Genomic DNA, 22,689 nt, shown 5'->3' on the forward strand with positions numbered 1-22,689 from the left:
AGCTTCTAGTCTACCACTGAGTGTATATATATATATAAAAAAAAAAATAGTTGTACTGGTTGCTGCAAGAAATCAATTGTTTTCAGTTCTAATTCTTAGAATGAAAAAAAGATACAACAGATTTATGCAAAAATAGATGTAATTGGTTATGAAATGATATGTTATCTTGTAATTACTCCATCCTGTGGATAGCCAGAATATAAGAAATGAAATTGCAATGTGATAAAGAGAGTGATATCATTTCTTTCTTGTTCATCTTTCCCTTTGAAGATATGTATGAGCTGCTAATAAATGACTGACTCTGGACCTGACAATGAGAACCACAGAATGAACAACATCCCCAAGCAAGTCATGCTATCAGGTATAGTTTTTCAATTTTCTCTTCATCACTCTACTGTGTAATTAATGGATAAAGCTCATAAAGCATGGACCATAAAAATGGAAAATATTTTATGTGTGTCCTAGCATTACATGATCTCTCCCTTTCCAGAAAAAATCAAGATAAAACAAAACACCCCATGTAGATTTCTTAGCTTATTTAAAGCAATAGAATTGATGTTTTTCAGAAAAATCACATTTTATATCATAATAGACTATGATTTGGTAAATGGCTAATGCCTTCACATTTCTCAGGTAATCATTAAAAATAGGACTGTGGCCATTCTAATCACTATATAATGGAAGAGACAAATTCAAGAATGGTGATGGGAATGATAATTTCCAGGAATCTTCTTCCATCTCTTCATCCTGAATGCTTCTTGAGGATACACACTCAAATATAATACAAATATTTATAGAATACTTTCTATGTATTGGGTCAAAAGTTTAGTTTTGGTTTTTCTGTAAGCTATATGTGATATTTTCAAGCTCTGAAAATTTTATCTGCTACCCAACCCACTGCGTGATCCTAATATTGTTGGTAAGTCCACAAGGCTGACCTTGCATGAGACTTTTGAAGTTGGGAGAAGTCTTTGTCATGTTTCTACATTCAGTGCCATATTTGAAATATCAAACTTCCAAATAACTATAGAGACAACTGGGGGAAAATTCACTAATATTTAAGATCATCAGTAGACAAGTGTATTTAAAATGTTTATAATTTAGAGAAAAGAATATTTTATTTCTTAGAACAAAGTCTTTAAATTACTACTATAGTTTTTCCTAGACTTAGATAAGCAAAAGACCCTGTGCTTTTTACTTGAATAGGCCGATTCTACAAGGAAGACTTGACAGTACTCTTTCTTTTCTTAGAGGCAGTGTTTATAGTATTATTTCTGGAGATGAAATCATATGTGTTAATTTCTATTTGAAGATATTCTTGAATTGCAAGTACAGAGAAGTAGAAGCTTCATTTTTTATTTCTCAAGGATAGGATGTTGAAATTTTCTCATTTAATTTCTGAAATTGAGTACATTTTGGATCAGTATGTACATTTAATGTGGCAGAAGTTGTTTCTCTCCAAAACTATTATTAGATCAATAATGTATTTTATAATTGAGCATGTTTTAGAATCAAGGAAATGTAGTATATAGATAGCAGCCAAAAATGTACTTCATATAATTGGATGATTAACCTGAAATGTCCTTTCACTCATATAACCACTTTTACTTCTGGGTTACAAATCAGTACTTAATATGGAAGGCTTATGGGGGAGTCAGAGAATCTCGGGGAATTTCACTTTCTATTCTGCTGTAGTTGAACCTGATAGGGGTCAGGCTAGCACATTAATGTTTGCACCCTCTTCCGTGCTCTATCTACATTGAATCATGGCTTTATTCTAATCTTCTTATGAACTGGTTCTTTTTTATGTTGCCTAAACTTATGACTTTGGAATATTAATCTTGAACTGATATCTCTGATTTCAGAATTACTGATATTTGTGATCTCCCTAATATCTAGACATCAATTATTCAAAGCACTATCATTTGCATATCTGTAAATTTTACAATCTCCAATTGTACTGGGCAGGAATGACTCCTGTCCAGCTTCAATTTCTTACAATGTACTCTTCGTCTTATTCTCTTAAGGTGAGCCCAGCCCTTTTAGGTTTTACTGTGATGTAACCATATGCTTAAATTAGAGTTTAACAATGAATATCAAAATACCACTATTTTATTCCTCTACTAGGATCCTTTGGGATCCAAAGGCTGGCAACCAAATATATACCTCCCTTTACATTCCCCTCAAGCAGAAAGTTGGAGAAATCTCCCTTTGGAAACATTCAGTTCAATTCAGTTCAGTTGCTCAGTCATGTCCGACTCTTTGCGACCCCATGGACTGCAGCACGCCAGGCCTCCCTGTCCATCACCAACTCCCGGAGTCTACCCAAACCCATGTCCATCGAGTTAGTGATGCCATCCAACCATCCCATCCTCTGTCGTCCCCTTCTCCACCCTGCTCCCAATCCTACCCAGCATTAGGGTTTTTCCAATGAGTCAACTCCCAGCATGAGGTGGCCAAAGTATTGGAGTTTCAGCTTCAACATCAGTCCTTCCAATGAGCACCCAGGATAGATCTCCTTTAGGGTGGATTGATTGGATCTCCTTGCAGTCCAAGGGACTCTCAAGAGTCTTCTCCAACACCACAGTTCAAAAGCCTCAATTCTGCAGCACTCAGCTTTCTTCACCGTCCAACTCTCACATCCATACATGACCACTGGAAAAACCATAGCCTTGACTAGAAGGACTTTTGTTGGCAAAGTAATGTCTCTGCTTTTAAATATGCTATCTAGGTTGGCCATAACCTTCCTTCCAAGGAGTAAGTGTCTTTTAATTTCATGGCTAAAATCACCATCAGCAGTGATTTTGGAGCCCAGAAAAATAAAGTCTGACACTGTTTCAACTGTTTCCCCAACTACTTCCCATGAAGTGATGGGACCAGATGCCATGATCTTAGTTTTCTGAATGTTGAGCTTTAAGCCAACTTTTTCACTCTCCTCTTTCACTTTCATCAAGAGGCTCTTTAGTTCTTCTTCACTTTCTGCCATCAGGGTGGTGTCATCTGCATATCTGAGGTTATTGATATTTCTCCCGGCAATCTTGATTCCATCTTGTGTTTCTTCCAGCCCAGCGTTTCTCATGATGTACTCTGCATATAAGTTAAATAAGCAGGGTGACAATATACAGCCTTGACGTACTCCTTTTCCTATTTGGAACCAGTCTGTTGTTCCATGTCCAGTTCTAACTGTTGCTTCCTGACCTGCATACAGGTTTCTCCAGAGACAGGTCAAATGGTCTGGTATTCCCATCTCTTTCAGAATTTTCCACAGTTTATTGTGATCCACACAGTCAAAGGCTTTGGCATAGTCAATAAAACAGAAATAGATGTTTTTCTGGAACTCTCTTGCTTTTTCGATGATCCAGCGGATATTGGCAATTTGATCTCTGGGTCCTCTGCCTTTTCTAAAACCAGCTTGAACATCTGGAAGTTCATGGTTCACGTATTACTGAAGCCTGGTTTGGAGAATTTTGAGCATTACTTTACTAGCATGTGAGATGAGTGCAATTGTGCGGTAGTTTGAGCATTCTTTGGCATTGCCTTTCTTTGGGATTGGAACGAAAATTGACCTTTTCCAGTCCTGTGGCCACTGCTGAGTTTTCCAAATTTGCTGGCCTATCGAGTGCAGCACTTTCACAGCATCACCTCTGAGGATTTGAAATAACTCAACTGGAATTCCATCACCTCCACTAGCTTTGTTCGTAGTGATACTTTCTAAGGCCCACTTGACTTCACATTCCAGGATGTCTGGCTCTAGGTGAGTGATCACACCATCATGATTATCTGGGTCGTGCAGATCTTTTTTGTACAGTTCTTCTGTGTATTCTTGCCACCTCTTCTTAATATCTTCTGCTTCTGTTAGGTCCCTACCATTTCTGCCCTTTATTGTGCCCATCTTTGCATGAAATGTTCCTTTGGTATCTGTAATTTTCTTGAAGAGATCTCTAGTCTTTCCCAATCTGTTGTTTTCCTCTATTTCTTTGCATTGATCGCTGAGGAAGGCTTTCTTATCTCTCCTTGCTATTCTTTGGAACTCTGCATTCAGATGGGAATATCTTTCCTTTTCTCCTTTGCTTTTCACTTCTCTTCTCTTCCCAGCTATCTGTAAGGCCTCCTCAGACAGCTATTTTCCTTTTTTGCATTTCTTTTCCATGGGGATTGTCTTGATCGCTGTCTCCTGGAAACATTACCAATCCTTTAAAACAGAATTAATGAGAGTAATGTTGGAGGTTTCTTAATGAGGTGGACCAGTCAGGTCCTGTTAGAGCAAAGATAGTAGGCATGAAAGGAGCCTATTCAAGCTGAAATTTGAATGAATATCCAATGATTGCTGAATTGAGGAAAGCATTTACAATAAAAATCAGAAACACAAAGAGAAAAAGATCAACTAAAATTTGAGCGATTTTGGAGGAAGAAAAAAATTTTTAATATACCATCAGTAACCGAGTCAGAAAGGCGAAGGATGATGTTGACTCCATAACATTAGAACAAGATGGTAGGAAAAAAGGACAGCAGCAGCAGCAGCAGGAAAAAAGGACCACCCTAGAAATATAAAAGAGGCCCTTGGAAATTAAATACATGAGAGCAGAAAATAAAAGCTCAATATAGGGTTTAGAGAGAAAAGGAAATATATATCTTAAGATAAAAAAATAATTAACAACAGAAAAGATAAGAAAATTAGAGGACTTATAGCATAGAGTTAACTTCTAAATAAGAATTCTAGAAAGAGTTGCATACAAAAATAATACAAATATTATCAAATTATTCATTGAAATTTCTCAAGAAAGAATAATTTCCAAATTGATAGGGCCAATTTCAATATCCTATAAAAATAATTAATATATAACTACAACAAATCTATTCATGCAATTTTAAAACACTGGAGAAAGAAATACCTAAATTTCTGAAAAGGGAAAATAAAAAGAACAAGAAAAAGCATAGAATCAATTTCTCAACAGCAGAACTGGAACCCAGAGGTCAATAAAAATGTTTTCAATTGTTTTTTTAGTTCCTCAGTCCCTGATTACATCTTTTTTCCCCCTTAAAGAGAATCTAATTTCTAATTAAAATGCATAGCCTGGTCACTTTTTAAAAAGTCAAACATGAAATAGAATGAGATTGTTTCCAGCCATGGAAGATCTCAACAAATTTTATAATTTAATCTCAACTTCTAATACACCTTTCCCAGGAAGCAAAGGAGAAACATTCCACATCAAAAGTTGGAATAACCCAGAGAGGCAGACTCAAGAAACTAAGGAACTAGAATCCAATACTGTTAATAGAAAGAGGTGAGGTGACATTTACATAACCCAAGGTGAAATGTGAGGAACCTACCCCAGAAAAGCCTATTCAGATTGGAGTAAGTCAGAAAGCACCATTTCATTAAAAAAAAAAAAAATACAGTTGATTGAAGAGAATGAGTTTCATGATATTGAGAGTTTTATAATACTATGGGGACATAGTTCATAATTGTTACTAAGTATATGGAGAAGAAAATAGAAGTATAAAACAAAAGTGTTATGTCTAGAAAACCCAACATATGGAGGAAAAGAAAGTAATCATAATATAGTGCATTACTATGTGGTGTGGATGTGACTAGCATTGATGTCAACATATTACTATAAATATTATGACAGAGTTGGGTGTGAAACCCATCTCTGGAAATTAACTTAGAGTTAGATCAGAGCTACACAAATGTGATAAAAGGACTGATGCTTATCTGTGTTTGGTTATCATAAGAACAAAAATTGAAGAGTAAGAACTTCAAAAAATTGTCATTTCTGTGAGATCACATCTGTAATCAGTGGATTTGTCTCGCTGAATGGGGTACAGACGAATCCAAGTGTTACTAACTAAGCCTGTGCATCACAACTACTGAGCCTGTCCTCCACAAGAGAAGCCACTGCAGTAAGAAGCTCACACACCACAACAAACAGTAGCCTCCACTTGCTGCAACCAAAGTCCACACACAGCAGCAGAGACCCAGCATAGCCAAAGCATAAAATAAATAAATAAATGAATCTCTGTAAAAAGGAAATGATACATCTTTTATTTCAGTAGTAGTATATCCAAATATAATAATAGAAGTTATTTCAAGGAATGAAGAAGAAATTCTAATTCATACATGGTAAAAGAAGATTCACTGGACTTTTTTTTTTTTGTCCAAGAAATGACACCTCTTTTCTTTCAATAGTATATTAAACAATGATGATGGAAGTTGTTTCAAAGAAATGAAGACCGAAAGAGATCAAACTAGTTTACTCAGAACCATTATCCCTCATACATGAAATTTACGTTGCAGCTATAATCAGTGAAGAAGTGATTAAAAAAAAAAAACAAAAACAGAGTGTGTTACTGTCCAGATGAATTAGCTACTGAAGCAATTAAACCATCAAAACTTAAGTGGCATTTACATACACAGCATGAAGAAATACATCTAAACCCACAACAACTCTTTGAAAGAAAGAGTATGAAATAAAAAGCTGACAGTAGCAGATGTTCAGAATTTCACATATAAACATTACTGTTTGGCAGGCTTTTTATAATTCAGTTTCCTAAGAATAAAAACATCATATACAATTACTGAGAAGTTAGTGAACAATTGTATCAAAGCACTTATCTGGAAATTTTCTATGGCAAAGGAGATGACTCAAGTACCTCTTTACAATAAAACTATAACTTTACATATTAAAAAAATTGGCTGATAACATAAAATATCAACCTACAGAAAGAAATCTATCAAAGTACTTTATTATAACTTGATGAATTCATAGCATGACATGGTAATTCTTTAGAATTTATGCAATTTAAACATTACAGTAATATAATTGAATAATCTTTTTCAGATTATTTGCTGACAAACATAAAGAGCTCTGAATTGTGTAAAACAATGACAGATAACATTGTGAACAAATGTGGTTTGGAATCTGAGTTGTTTGTAGGAGTCTATTCTGTGAGTTAGTCTTCATAATAAGAAGCTTGTACCAGGACATAAATTGATGAACTACTTTTTTCACAGAGAAAGTATTGTCAAAAAAAAAATGTCAGCTGTCAACTATACTGTTGGTTTAGATGTGAATTATATAAAAGCTATGTTACATTTTAAAATATTCTTTTGATTATATGGTAGTATGTTGTTAAGTCATGTTCAACTCTTTGTGATCCCATAGACTGTGGCCCACGAGGCTCCTCAGTCCCTGGGATTGTCCAGGCAAGAATTCTGGAGTGGGTTGCCATTTCCTCCTCCATGGTAGTATGTTAGATGGTCATAAACAACTGATATTACATGTAGAAATAAGTTGGTTAATTGAGGAAAGTGTTATATTGTGAGTATTTAAAATTTGGAACAAACTCTAAGTGATTCTTCAAGACTATGCAGTTTTATCGCAGTTTTATCACAGCTTTATAAGGAAGTAAATCAGATGGCCGGACTTGCTTATCAGCCTATACATCTAGTATTTTAAATTATTTCTTACTTTTCTGAAATGGAGAAAACATGTTTTCAAAAACAGAAAAATCAAGAACACAAACAACAGTTAATATAAACTAATATCTATAGATTGTTGTGCACATTTCATAATTTAACAATTAAAAATTAAGTGAATGGACATTTTCAAATAGGTTGTCAATGAACATTTTAACCATTTGATATTTCATTTTGATTTTATTTTCCATCTAAAGGAAATCCATACATAGGAAATTCATGGATCCAGATTTCATTTCTTTTATTTAAAGACTATTTTGTTTTTTTATTTGAAGTAAAGTTAACTTACAATATTATGTTTCAGATGTAAAATATAATGATTTAATATTTTTATACATCACAAAGTGATTACCATGACAAGTCAGGTTAACAAAAGTCAATGTACAAACTTTTTTTGATATTACTGACTATATTCCTTATGTTGTACATGGAATACCATGACATTTATCTTATAGCTTGAAGTCTGTACCTCTTAAGCCCCTTCACCTATTTTAAAGTTAAACATGAATATTCAGAGCTGAAATGTCTTTACCATTTCTATTAACCTAATTCTGTGAGACTGATTACTGAAGCATCATTGAAACTAAACATAGACACACTGAAATATATTAGCCTACATAAATAATGTTGTCATCAATCCAACCTAATAAATTAGCATGTAGAAATCCATGTGATCCTTTGTCACACCAAAAACTTAAAATATTGATATACACATTCTTCATGCAAAATATGTATAGATATTTAATATTCAGAATTGCCTTTAACTCAAAATTTTTTGTTTACTTAAAATAGAGAAATAAAAATTGTAAATGTAACTGCAACTATATTAATCACCTATTCATATACTTCTGATAAACAATATGTGCAGTATTTTCTTTTCTCCTGTTTTACTTATCCTGACTACATCTTTTAAACTGTAATTTTATAACTACTGAATCTGATAAAATGGAACATATATTATTTATATTTTTCTTTCATGTTTTTGGTAATTTTCATTATATTTTAATAAAATTTTGGTACCTGATGAATTGGAAGTAAAAATAGCTGGGCACTTCACCATCAATAATTTGAAAAGCACTGTGCTCCATTAATGGCAACCCACTCCAGTGTTCTTGCCTGGAGAATCCCAGGGATGGGGGAGCCTGGTGGACTGCTGTCTATGGGGTTGCATAGAGTTGGACACGACTGAAGCAACTTAGCAGCAGTGCTACATTAATAAACCTTTGTGAGCTTCCATTTTCCCATTTATATAGAGACTATAGCAATGCTTGTTTTTCAAGATGATAATTATGACAGCAGGAGGGAGATTCAGAGTAAACTAAAGAATTTTTAGGCTTTGCACAGTCTAATCCCTCTAATGCAGACACCCTTTTCTATAACCCATCTTGATAGCTAATCAAATAGATTCTACTACTGATAGCTTACTGTCAGATTCCTGATCTCCAAAGAAAATTTAGCTTCAGGACCAGGGACGAGGCTTGATCACTCAAGAGCTTTTGTGTAGCAGAGTTTTATTAAGTGAAAAAGAGACAGAGAAAGCTTCTGACATAGACATCAGAAGGGGAAGGGAGAGTGCCCTCCTCGCTAGTGTTAACAAGGGAGTTCTATACTTTTTTAATTAGTTATTACAGTAAATCAAAAGAATGTCTCAAGGTTGTAAAAATCTTATTAGATCTTTTACATACCACTCCCATTATTGACATTTTAAGATAACAGGATTAGCCAGAGGTTTTCAGGAAGGAGAAACTGTCCTCAAGCAGGATACATTGGTGTTATATAATCCTTAGTACAGAGTTTAAACTGAGTTGTTTGTTGTGTTATCATCAGTTCTGGGCTTAAAGAAAAAAATGCTTTATGTGACTAAGACTAAGGAATGTAGAGAAAAAAAAGATGTTTGTCCTTTCCTCCTCCTTGAGAATTCCAGACCCCTATCTCCTCCTCTAGAGCCTCAGAGCCCTCTCTCTTCCTCGGGGACCCCAGACTTCTTATCAACCTGACTAGGAATTGACTTTCTCACTACCAATGGCTTATCCTTGATTGTCATCCCATGTAACATTCATAACAAGTGAATTACTTCTTTATCAATATTCCATGCATATATTTTTCATATCATTGAAAGTAACAGTTTCCATTTTGACCATTTTCTAAATGCAAAATACCATATTAAAGTTGGGGGTATAATTTTATTTAATTCTTAAATTACTCCAAAGAAATAAATATATTGTATCACCATTTTATAGGCCAAAGACCCTGATAATAGAGAGATTAAGCAATTTGCCTAGAGCCTAGAGGGTAAAAAAAAGAATTTGAACCCACATTAGTCTGACTCTAAAATTGTAATATTCTTTCATACATTCTTCAACTTATCTTCAACATGTGATATAGTGACCAGTATGTAATATTTTTAAGTGATACCTATTAAATACATGAATCCTTCAATGAATATAGGAATGAACACATATTATTTGAAGTAGTAGAAATTTTAGCTTTGTTCATATGTAAGTGTTTAAATCAGAATTGATTTTTCAATGCTATTTTCTCAAAATTAGTTTTGTTTTCACTAGGTTTCATGAACATAGAAAGTCATTTTAACAACTCATATAAGTACATATACAGACACCATAAACTGAGTAGTTGTGCTTTTTAAGTCCATTTCTACATGATAATATATAAAGAAAAAAACAAATTTTGTAATCTGATGGGGGTAAAAATAAAAGTTATTTAATTGGAGAGAGTGAACCTGATAGTTCTGGTCCCAATTCAGACACTTTTTCTATAAATGTCTTGAGGGCATAGACTTTACCTTGCTCATTATTATATCTTGTACACTTTCTAGTATAGGGATCAGTCAGTCAGTTCATTCGCTCAGTCATGTCTGACTCTTTGCGACCCCATGGACTGCAGCATGCCAGGCTTCCTTGTCCATCACCAACTCCCATAGCTTACTCAAGCTCACGTCCATTGAGTCAGTAATGCCATCCAACCATCTCATCCTCTGTCGTCCCCTTCTCCTTCCGCCTTTAATCTTTCCCAGCATCAGGGTCTTTTCAAATGAATCAGCTCTTCGCTTCGGGTGGCCAAAGTATTGGAGTTTCAGCTTCAACATCAGTCCTTCCAATGAATATTCAGGACTGACTTCCTTTAGGATTGATGGGTTGGATCTCCTTGCAGTCCAAGGGATTCTCGAGTCTTCTCCAACACACAGTTCAAAAGCCTCAATTCTTCAGCGCTCAGCTTTCTTTGTAGTACAACTCTCACATCCATACATGACTACTGGAAAAAAACAGCTTTGACGAGATGGACCTTTGTTGGCAAAGTAATGTTTTTGCTTTTTAATCTGCTGTCTAGGTTGGTCATAGCTTTTCTTCCAAAGAGCAAGCATTTTTTAATTTCATGGCTGCAGTCACCATCTGCAGTGATTTTTGAGCCCCCCAAAATAAAGTCTGTCACTGTTTCCATTGTTTCCCAATCTATTTGCCATGAAGTGATGGGACCAGATGCCATTATCTTAGTTTTCTGAATGTTGAGTTTTAAGCCAACTTTTTCACTCTCCTCTTTCACTTTCTTCAAGAGACTCTTTAGTTCTTCTTTGCTTTCTGCCATAAGAGTGGGGTCATCTGCATATCTGAGGTTATTGATATTTCTCCCAGCAATCTTGATTCCAGCTTGTGCTTCTCCAGCCCAGCGTTTCTCATGATGTACTCTGCATATAAGTTATATAAGCAGGGTGAAAATATACAGCCTTGATGTACTCCTTTCCCTCTTTGGAACCAGACTGTTGTTCCATATCCAGTTCTAACTGTTGATTCTTGACCTGCATACAGATTTCTCAGGAAGCAGATCAGGTGTTCTGGTATTCCCATCTCTTTAAGAATTTTCCACAGTTTGTTGTGATCCACACAGTCAAAGGCTTTGGCTTAGTCAGTAAAGCAGAAGTAGATGTTTTTCTGGGACTCTCTCGCTTTTTTGATGAACCAACGGATGTTGGCAATTTGATCTCTGGTTCTTCTGTCTTTTCTAAATCCAGCTTGAACATCTGGAAGTTCACTGTTCATGTACTGTTGAAGTATGTGATAAATACTTACTGTTGAAGACGGTTCGTACGTGATAAATACATACTTTTGAAGTATAGGGATAAATACAAATTAAAAATAGAAAGCTTAATTCTCCCTGTTCAAAATAAGAGGATACTCCTCTCTCCCTATTCTTTTTTTTTTAATATTTAAAAAACATTTATTGGAGTATAGTTGCTTTATGATGTTGTATTAGTTTTTACTGTACAGCAAAATGAATCATCCATACATATACATGTATCCCCTCCTTCTTGGACTTCCTTCCCATTCAGGTCACCACAGTGCATTAAGTAGAGCTTCTTATGCTATACAGTATGTTCTCATTAGTTATCCCATTTATACACAGTATCAATAGTGCTTAAAGCATTTCTTAAGGCATAGTAGCTCTATGTCCCCAAGAGGTGCCCCAAAGGAACTAATCTAGAACCACATTATCAAAACAAATACAGATACAAATGCAAACAAAACACTCATTTTTCTTCCTACAATCTATTTCTGAAAGTACTTGCTGTAATGCTGTTTTGTCATTTAAATTTCTAAACATTTCTGATCCTCTACGCTTCTGATCTTTTACCTTATTTTCAAATACATGATCTTGATCTGACACCTGATTCTACTCCCATAGTGTTGACTTTTCTCTCATTGAATAGCAGTGTTACTTGTTCTTTCGATTACATCTGTTTTATACTGTCATGCTACCTACTGGCTGAGTAGAGATCTATTTTGAGCCCTAGAATGGGAGAACTCTTGCAAAATTTCCAAATAAGTATCAGAAGAGTATTTTTAATAATTATGATAATCGTTTATTAAGAAATATGTAAATCTAGACATAAATCTAAAATCTCCCAGTTCTTGAGCTGCAAAACCATAGCTAGAAAGCAGGCTTTCACAAGTACAATAAATTCTTTAATGTATTTGCCTTTCAGTTTTAACTGGAAGGCATAATATGGTTTGCAGAAGCAAATATTTAGATTATATATATACCCTTCTAAATAGATCTTGGGTCAGTTCAGTTCAGTTCAGTCACTCAGTCATGTCTGACTCTTTGCGACCCCATGGTCTGTAGCCCACCAGGCTCCTCTGTCCATGCAGATTCTCCAGGCAAGAATACTGGAGTAGGTTGCCATGCCCTCCTCCAGGGGATCTTCCCAACCCTGGGATTAAACCCAGATCTCTTGCACTGCAGGCAGATTCTTTACTATCTGAGCCACCAGGGAAGTTCAAGAATACTGAAGTGGGTAGCATATTCCTTCTCCCGGGGATCTTTCCAACGCAGGAATTGAACTGGGATCTCCTACATTGCAGGCGGATTGTTTACCAGCTGAGCTGTACCTATATATTTATTCTCTTTTCAGAATACTTTACATTATAGGTTATTACAAGATTGTGAATAAAGTTACCTCTGCATCTATTTTCATCAGCAATATTGGCCATAATTTTCTTGGCAATTATTATTGGCAAAAATTATTGGCAATAATTTTCTTTTTTGTGTGTGATATATTTGTCTGATTTTGGTATCAGGGTGATGGCAGCATCATAGAATGAGTTTGGGAGTGTACCTTCATCTGCAACTTTTGGGAACAGTTTCAGAAGTATAGTTGTTAACTCTTCTCTAAATGTTTGGTAGAATTCACCTGTGAAGTCACTTGACCCTGGACTTTTGTCTTTTTGGAGTTTCTAAACTATTATACTAATTCAATTTCAGTAACAGTAATTGGTCTATTCATATTTTCTATTTCTTCCTGGGTCAGTCTTGGGAAATTGTACCTTTCTATGAATTTATCCACCTCCTTTAGGGTGTCCATTTTATTGGCATAGAGCCATTCATAGTAATATCATGATCCTTTGTAATTCTTTGGAGTCCATTGTAATGTCTCCTTTTTCATTTCTGATTCTATTGATTGGGCCCTCTCCCTTTATTCCTTTTCTGGCTAAAGGTTTATCATTCTTTTTTCAGCTTTTCAAAGAACCAGCTTCTGCATCATTGATCTTTGCTGTTGTTTTCTTAGTGTATGCTTCATTTATTTCTGCTCTGATTTTTATGATTTCGTAGCTCTGCTAACTTTGGGTTTTGTTTTTCTCCTTTCTTGAGTTGCTTCAGTTATACAATTAAGTTCTTTGAGATTTTTCTTGTTTCCTGGGGTAAGCTTGTATTGCTATACACTTCCCCCTTAGAAATGCTTTTGCTGTGTCCCATAGGCTTTGGATCAGCATGCTTTCATTGTCACTTGTCTCTAGGTTTGTTTTTTTTTTTTCCCCCTCTATGCTTTATTCAGTGATCCATTGGTTGTTTAGTGGCATATCACTTAGCCTCCATGTGGCAACATGGTAAAGAATCCACCTGCCAATGTAAAATTCACAGAAGATGCAGAGTCAATCCCTGGGTCAAAAAGATCTTCTGGAGTAGGAAATGACAACCTACTCCAATATTCTTGCCTGCAAAATTCCACGGACAGAGGACCCTGGTGGACTACAGTCCATGGAGATGGCAGAGTTGGACATGACTGAGCACGCACATTTGTGTTTTAGTTGTTTTACCTCTGGTGTCTGCCCCCTGGTGGGTGTTGCTGGTCTAGAGGCATGTGAAGGCTTCCTGATGAGAAGGGACAGTGTCTGCCCACTTGTGGGTGGAAGTGGATCTTGGTCCTCTGGTGGGCAAGGCCATGTTTAGGGGCATGGTCTGGAGGTGACTGTGGGCTCAGGAAGTCTTTAGGCAGTCTGCCTGCTGTTGGTGGGTCTGTGTCCCCACCCAGTTTGTTGTTTGACCTGAAGTGTCCACTAGCACTGGAGCCTGTAGGTTGTTCGGTGGGGCCAGGTCTTGGTGTCAATATGTCAGCCTCCAGGAGAGCTCATGCAGATGAATGCCCTTCCCCAATATGTCCGCCACCAGTGTTCATGTCGCCAGGGTGAGTCACAGCCACTCGCTGCCACCTGCCTGGAGACCCAAAGACCAGCAGGTAGGTCTGGCCCAGGTTCCTGTCAAATTACTGCTTTTGCGTTTGGTCCCTGCACACATGAGATTTTGTGTGCAACCTCTAAGAGTGAAGTCTCTATTTTCCCAGTCCTATAGAGCTCCTGTCATCAAGCCCTGCTGGCCTTTCAAGCCAAATACTCTGAGCACTCCTCTTCCCAGTGCCAGACTCCCAGGCTGAGGGGCCTGATGTGAGGTTTAGACACACACTCCTTTGAGTCTTTAGTTTTAGAAGTTTTTTATCTGGTGGTTTCTAGTCTTTTTCAGCTAAGGTTTCTCTGTAGTTATTTGTGATTTGGGTGTGCTCATGAGAGGAAGTGAACTTAGGGTCTTTTTACTCTGCCGTCTTGGCCGCTCTCTCTCATATTACTTATTTTCTTTACTAAATTGATGGCTTAGTAGTAGATAATTTGCATTTAGATTATTTGATAGGTTTTAGCTTACTATTTCTCACATAAATTTTATAATTTTTACTGTGAATACCTAGACAACTTTCAGTGACATAGTAAGAGCTATCTCATTTCCATTTTACAATTGAATCCCTAATTAGAAAGTTTTAGAAAGCTGTACTTAATATGAATAAACAGTTCTCTGTACATTATCCCCTAAAAATACGTTAAGTCCAAACCCAAGTTATTTATGTCTGTGTAAATGCTTGATGTTTATATTGTCTCCATTGAATTGTGTCCATATATCCCATTATTCTCTATTTTTCTACTCTTCTGTACAGAAATTGGATGCATTTATTATCTTTCACTATCAGGTTTTCTAGAGAAGCATTTATAATCATTTGTGATTTTTAAAAAGGCAGCTATATATTATAATACACAGTATTGGTAACATTCCCTTACAAAACATTGAAGATGAGATATGAGTAGCATTGTAAATTACTTTATAGCTTTCAAAACATTTACATATATTAATAAATACTGTAAGCAACCATATATATTACAAATGTGAAATAAAATTATTTCAAATGCAACTAACAAAATCCCAACTCATAAAAGCATAAATAAGAAAGGGCAATTATTGGAAAGATACTGAATTAGTTTCCAGAGGTGAAAAAAAAATAAACTTAAAATCAAAGACCTTTCTGGGGAATCACAGGACCCAAAACCAGACACTTAATGATTGTTAGAACTGTCTATGAAAAGCCCTGTTTGCAATTGTTATACATGTTGATATGGTTATTGTTATTCAGATTTCTTTATTTGCTATCTCTTCCTTCTCTGCTGATTGGTTTACAGTGTCTCTCTGATCATAGATGGAAAACTCAATGATTTGTAACAACAGCTGATCAACTAGTCTAGAACTTACCTTGTATAATCTTTAGTTTTGATTTTCCTATTATAAATTTCTTGTTATGTTAACACTTCAAAATGTAGATTAAGAATTGCATACTCTTAGTTTTAACTACTCTAAACCTATAAACTGATTAATTGGTTGCCAGATTAAAAATATTGATCAAGGTATTATAACTTGAAAGCATTTATATTGGTACCCAGGTACAGAATTAGAATATGAGGCCAAGCATTTCTCTCTCTGAAGTCATCATAGCAACCCTTGTAAAATCTCAGACCTGCTCTCTTTGTTGCCTTAGTACCTCTTTTTAAACATTTTCATAAAAGAATATTTATTCAGTTCAGTTCAGTCGCTCAGTTGTGTCCGACTCTTTGTGACCCCATGAATCGCAGCATGCCAGGTCTCCTTGTCCATCACCAACTCCCGGAGTCTACCCAAACCCATGTCCACCAAGTCAGTGATGCCATCCAACCATCTCATCCTCTGTCGTCCCCTTCTCCTCCTGCCCCCAGTCCTTCCCAGCATCAGGGTCTTTTCCAGTGAGTCAACTCTTCTCATGAGGTGGCCAAAGTATTGGAGTTTCAGCTTCAACATCAATCCTTCCAGTGAACACCCAGGACTGATCTCCTTTAGGATGGACTGGTTGGATCTTCTTGCAGTCCAAGGGACTCTCAAGAGTCTTCTCCAACACCACAGTTCAAAAGCATCAATTCTTTGGTGCTCAGCTTTCTTCACTGTCCAACTCTCACATCCATACATGATTATGTTCATTCAGTTCTACTGAATATCACATACTCATTATTTGCTAAATTAAAACTCATACATTTGCTAAATTAAAACATTTTTTTCACTTCATATTTAATTTATCACATTTTTTTTCACAAATGAATTCTAGGCTTCTTATAGTGACAAATATGAGGAGTACTGGTAGTACAGGGGACTATGTGTTTTGTTTACCCTGAGAAAATTTCCAGAAAGTGATGAGATATCATACATTGAATTATGATAAACTAGGTAACATGTTTATTTTGTATTTATTTGCATTTCCTTCATTTAGGGAAAAATTCTGAAATCTCATGTCACTATACTAACAGGATAAAAATACAAGAATTTTAAGAATTTCCCTTTAGGTTAAAGGGAAAAACGGGGATCCAAGTTTGTGGAGGGGTTATACAGTGTGGGGTGGTGATCATGGAAATCAACATAAGAGAAATTCAAAGATAAGGGAGCAATTAGAGGGATGTGAAACCATATGTAAAGCTGCTTCTCCCTCTCCAGTCTTTTTGATGAACACCTTGTTTGGTCTAGACCATTTTTCATTTATCTTTCCTAGCTGATTGATGTCACTAATTGTATTTGTGATTCTTAGATATTTCATAATAGTGATTTGTTATATTGACTCAAGGGCTTCTCGAGTGGCTAAGTGGTAAAGTGCAGTACAGGTGGCATAGGAGACATGGGTTCAATCCCTGGATTGCGTCAATCACCTGCAGAAGGGAATGGCAACCCAATCCAGTATTCTTGCCTGGAGAATTCCTTGGACGAAGGAGCATGTCGGGTTACAGTCCGTAGGGTCACAAAGAGCCAGTTACAACAGAAGCAACTTAGCACAAACACACATATTGATTTATGATCATTAGCTATCTTTCGCCATCATATTTAACCTTGGTTAGCCATGGGTCTCTCAGGTCTTATAATTGGACAACAACTCTTTGACTTTTGAAGACTTTTAATACACTATTAAAATATTCTGTGAAATATTATGTTGTTTATCTGGGAAGTGAGGACTGTGTAAGAAGATGGACTTGTTAGCAGATATTTAGTCCTGTCCAAAACATCCTTAAGATATTTGGTCCAAGCCAAAATGTCCTTGAAATTTGATTCCATCAAAAATGTCCATAAGACATTTACTCCATGCCAAATGGTTTTGGACAGGACCAAATATCTCCATTACTTTGGCCACCTGATGCAAAGAGCTGACTCATTTGAAAAGACCATGATGCTAAGAAAGATTGAGGGCGGGAGGAGAAGGGGACAACAGAGGGTGAGATGGTTGGATGGCATCACCATCTCAATGGACATGAGTTTGAGCAAACTCTGAGAGTTGGTGATGGACAAGGAAGCTTGGCACGCTGTAGTCCATCGGGTTGCAGAGTCAGACATGACTGAGCAACTGAACTGAACTGAACTTCTTTGATGAAAAGAAGAGTTTGGGCTTTTGAATTACACATAGATATATGTTATAAGTATATATAATATTTGAGGGAGACTTTAGAGATCTGCTAACTTTTAGAGGATCAGCTAAATAGATCCCTATTTTAGAGATGTTCATGCATCCTGCATGTATATTCCTATGTACAGGCTATATAACAGATGACAAGTTTGAGGCTCAGAGAGGCTCAATATGTTCATCAAAGATGATACAGTGAAGTAAAAAAGAAAGCCAGGATTATCCAAGATTAACTTCCAGAAATCTCAGTTTCCCATCCAGGACTCTTCATTTCTCTCTCTCTCTGTCTCATTGTTAGTATTACAAGTAAGATCAGACCTGACCTATGGGAATTCGGTGTCTAGAGGTGGCAAGGAAATTAAGCACAGGTGTGTAGAACATGATAGGAATTTTGAGATAGATTTTCTTTTCTGAAATTACCCAAGAATTTTATTAAGTATTTATAGACTCTCAGTAGGATTCTTCCCAAAGACACACTATTAAAAGAGGAAGGAGCAGTGCTGTTCAAATAACCTTTGCTCATTGCATGGTGAGTCAGTGACTTATCCCAAATTTAATTTTTACATTCTTGTCAGGTATTTAAAAACAAGAGGAGACATTTGAAGATTATTGGAATAAACTGAATAGAGTTTATTACATTGTTATTTTTCTGATAATCGTCAAGCAGTCTACCTGTCGTACAATCCTTTTGAGTGTACTGGGAGAAAAAAGCAAGCAAAAGATCATGCAAAAATCAACAGTTTCTTTTTGTGTGTCATCTTATTTATGAGCAAGGTACATATTAGAGGTCAACCAAAGAAGAATTAAGATCAGTAGGTTTGCAAATCCTGGTGTCCAGTCTTTTTGAAGTCAAATGAATAAACTGCACATTTTTAGGAGGGTAGTAACTTGTCTTCCTCAGGATTGATTTTTCCAAGCATTTTTTGTTACCTATTGAGTTTAACAGTATGATTTGTAACTGGAGTAACTTTTTATGCATTTTGTTGGTCTTCATTTCTCTTTAGAAGGAAAAGAAATGGGCAGATTTCTTCAAAAAGAATGGTTAATTCAATCTCACCAATATTTTCATTTTTTCTTATATTTTATGCTATTCCATATCAGTACTACTCTGTGCCTATAAATTGATTTATTTTATTTGTTGAGATCCTTCCCTTTTTATCTTTAAGCAAGTCCAGAATACTGAATTAAGAAGTGTTTCAGAGGTTTTTGTTAGGAAATTCTAAAGATGAATAGAAACTAGCATTTTTTTAAAAAAGCAACTCTACTGACCAAAATTCCCCTGGATTCTTTATATACATTATTTCAATTGACTTTGGTGGGCAAGGGGGACCTGCCTTAGAGCTATCTAACTTCATTTGCAGGTGTTTTGCAAATGATGGGTCACCAGTAGTAAGAAGTTGTGCTGACATTTGAATACATGTGTGTGATAACAAGGCCTACAACCTTTCCATTTTGGTAGATATATCTAAACTGTGTTACCTAATATATGAATGTTTAACATAAAAAATATGTTTCTATGATCCAATAAGGCTGGGTTGGAGTAATCAGTTATAACAGTCTCTTTATAGCTGGCCTTCTCAGAGCATTTATTTACTTGTAGTCAAAGCAAGTGTACCATCAGGGTCTAGGGTGTGCACTATTTCATTTGACCCCCGGAACTTTAGCAGGGACTTTTTTTAGAAGTTGTCCTCCCTACTATACTTTGGAAAATACATTAGGGAAACTACCCAAGGAAGCCTGCTGGCCCCATGATTATTGCTCCCCAGGCATGACAGATGTTCTCAATAGACACTGAAGCAATGGGAGTTTTTTGAATAGTTCCTTAGTACCCACATGCAAATTTCATGTACTGTGTGACTAGGAGTAGAATCTGTCATGGAATAAGTCTAAAAGGCTTGCTTAGAAGCTATAAGCAAAAACACTAAACCTATTTGTTTGCTTCTTAGATCTTATGAGCTGTATTTGATAAACTGGCCAAAGACGGAATAGTCCTGTATTTCAGTAATAGTATTTCAATAATAGTCCTGAAATTATTGACCAAGGTCTTGATGTTATAAATGAGGGCGTGTGCTTGTGCTAAGTCACTTCAGTCATTTCTGACTCTTTGTCTATGGACTATAGCTCGCCAGGTTCTTCTGTCCGTGGGCTTCTCCAGGCCAAAACACTCGAATGGGGTACAATGCCCTCCTCCATGGGATTTTCCCGACCCAGGGATGGAAAGTCTCTTACGTCTCCTGCATTGGCAGGCAGATTCTTTACCACTAGGGCCACCTGGGATTTCTCAGACTAGGGTAATAAAGTCTAAAAAGTCACTGAACTTAGTAATATGTTGCTTAGGAAAAAAAAAAACAAAACCCTATATATTTTTTAAATTATAAAGGTGTCAAACCCAATAAGAAATAATCAGAAAAAAAATCTCCACTTTTGGAGCTCCGTGGTGTTGCCTCACACATACTCAGAAATGAACCTGTCATTTCTATGTACCAGCCAAAATGTACCAGCCAAAGCTGGCTTATCCTGTAACCACACGATACTGAGCACATGTATTCTTCTCCTCTGGCAGTTACTGATTCTCCCCACTTCCTCAGATTCCCTTACTGACCGCCTCTCTAATAACTCAGATTAATACTGTGGTATAAGACAGCTGAATTCTAAACAACAGGTTGTCTGAATCATTTCTACATTTAAAAGTCAGGACAAATCAAGCCCCAGAAAGGAAAGTATCCCCTTTTGCTAGATTAATGTTGCCCCCAGTCCTCACTGTCTACTTTTATTGTCTTCTTCCCAGCATGATGGATTGTGAAAAACCTTTCATTTAAGATGTTCGGTGTGGTTTGACTCTAGGAACTTGCGAAGGCAATTGAAGTAGACTAGTTTTTGGACTTCTCCAACATTCATGTTAGTCATGTGTAGGACATTAAGTGTGGTTCTAATAAGAAAACACCAATACCACTGCAAGGTAGTTTTGCTTTTTTAATGGTTTGTCTTCCACATTATCAGTCTTACTTTTCTGTAGTTTTGAAGGTGTCTGTTCTTAAACTCCTATGTGTAGAAGTTTTTTAAAAACTGCTTAAACAATAGTACACACATATGGAAACTTTTCTACAGTTCCTTAAGCAGCAGCAATGACATAGCCCAGGAACGTTTTAAATTACATGCATGTGTGTGCTCGGTCATGTCCGACTCTTTGTGACCCCAAGGACTGTAAACCTTCCAGGGTCCTCTGTGTATAGAAATTTTCTAGCAAGAATACTGGAGCAGGTTGCCATTTCCTACTCCAGGGGATCTTCCTGATCCAGGGATAGAACCTGTGTCTCCTGCATTGATAAGCAGATTCTTTACTGCTGCACCACCAGAGAAGCCCATCCTTCTTATTAAACAAAAACAAATTCTTAGGTTCCACTGACAGGGATTCTGATTTAGGAAGCATGAGTGCTCTCTGGGAATCTGCATTTTCATGTATCACCAAGTAACTTTGGAACTGGAGATCGAGAAATTAGAAAATGGGGAATTAAAGTCAATTTCTGGAGTCCTGAATATGTTATTAAGTAAAAGTAACAGTATTAAGGAGAACATGTAACTTTTTAATCTGAAACACTGCTATTTAGATGATTTTCCTACATTTAGGCACTCTCCACAAACAATGGATAGATACTTGTTTTACAGTGTATCTGAAGTGCCTATATTTTTTTGTTTCTACAGTTTATCCATTTTCAAAAATTAATTAAGGGAAAAAGGACTTCTCAAACAGCAGAAAAAGCATCCTTAGAAAAACCAATACAATGTTATAATTAGGCTACTTCTATGGTATCTTGGTTGCTATGCCAACCGCACTTCTCTGTCATCCAGTCAATGTTAAACACATTGGTGCCAGGTTCCCCTCTCAGCCTCTTTGTTGGCATCCTCCTTCTCAAGTATTAGTGAAGCAATGACCCAACACTAAAAATATTTTTCATTGTAGTTTCTACTGGTATGTCCATCATTGCTTCTCATGTTTTTCTTATATGAACAATTCACTTTAACCAAACTGTTCAGTTTTCCCTTTAATATTTCACACACTATGTGTCTTTTCCTTTGCAATTTTCTTGTTGAAATATGCTTTTTTTATTTAAGTCTAACTCTTAATTCAAAAGTCATTAAAATCTCAGTATTTTTGTTGAAATATCTTTCACTGTTTATTTTCTTAAGATACCTTAGTGAAATTATTTTTATCAGCCATTTAGCATGTAGCTGATGTCCTTCTGGCATCATCTTATGTTGGCATTTATTATATATAAATATAAGCATATATTATACATTCCAAATATACATATTATCTTCATATTCAGTCTGTTTATTTGAGAGTAAAGTCATGCCAAACTTTTATTTCCTTTCCTTACTCATTTTTGAATCCCAAGTATCATTGCATAGAGTAGAAAAACACTGTGCATTGAACAAAAAAGTCAGTGTATGATTATAATGCTTATATGAAGTAATATGTTTTCTCTTAATGCTTAGATAATATAACTCTTTTTATGGAAAAATAACATATTTTTACTTGGATGAAGCATGAATGATGATCATTCCTAAAATCAACATAATTGTCAGTGTCTTCACAGCCCAGTTGGGGAGATTTATAAAAGAACTATTTGTT

General features: G+C 36.0%; 1 long non-coding RNA gene across 1 annotated transcript in view; it reads right to left on the minus strand.

Moving 5' to 3' along the window:
* Positions 1–2,098: 2,098 nt before the first annotated feature.
* LOC145539770 (uncharacterized) overlaps positions 2,099–22,689 on the minus strand; it is a 63,100-nt gene continuing 42,509 nt past the window's right edge. Inside the window, exon 2 of the long non-coding RNA XR_014077944.1 lies at positions 2,099–4,192. This is a non-coding gene — a long non-coding RNA (uncharacterized LOC145539770). The remainder of the gene's footprint in view (positions 4,193–22,689) is intronic.

The sequence above is a fragment of the Giraffa tippelskirchi genome, chromosome 2 (assembly GCF_054371585.1).
Source record: "Giraffa tippelskirchi isolate mGirTip1 chromosome 2, T2T-mGirTip1v1.2.pri, whole genome shotgun sequence".
NCBI classification, from domain to species: Eukaryota; Metazoa; Chordata; class Mammalia; order Artiodactyla; family Giraffidae; genus Giraffa; species Giraffa tippelskirchi.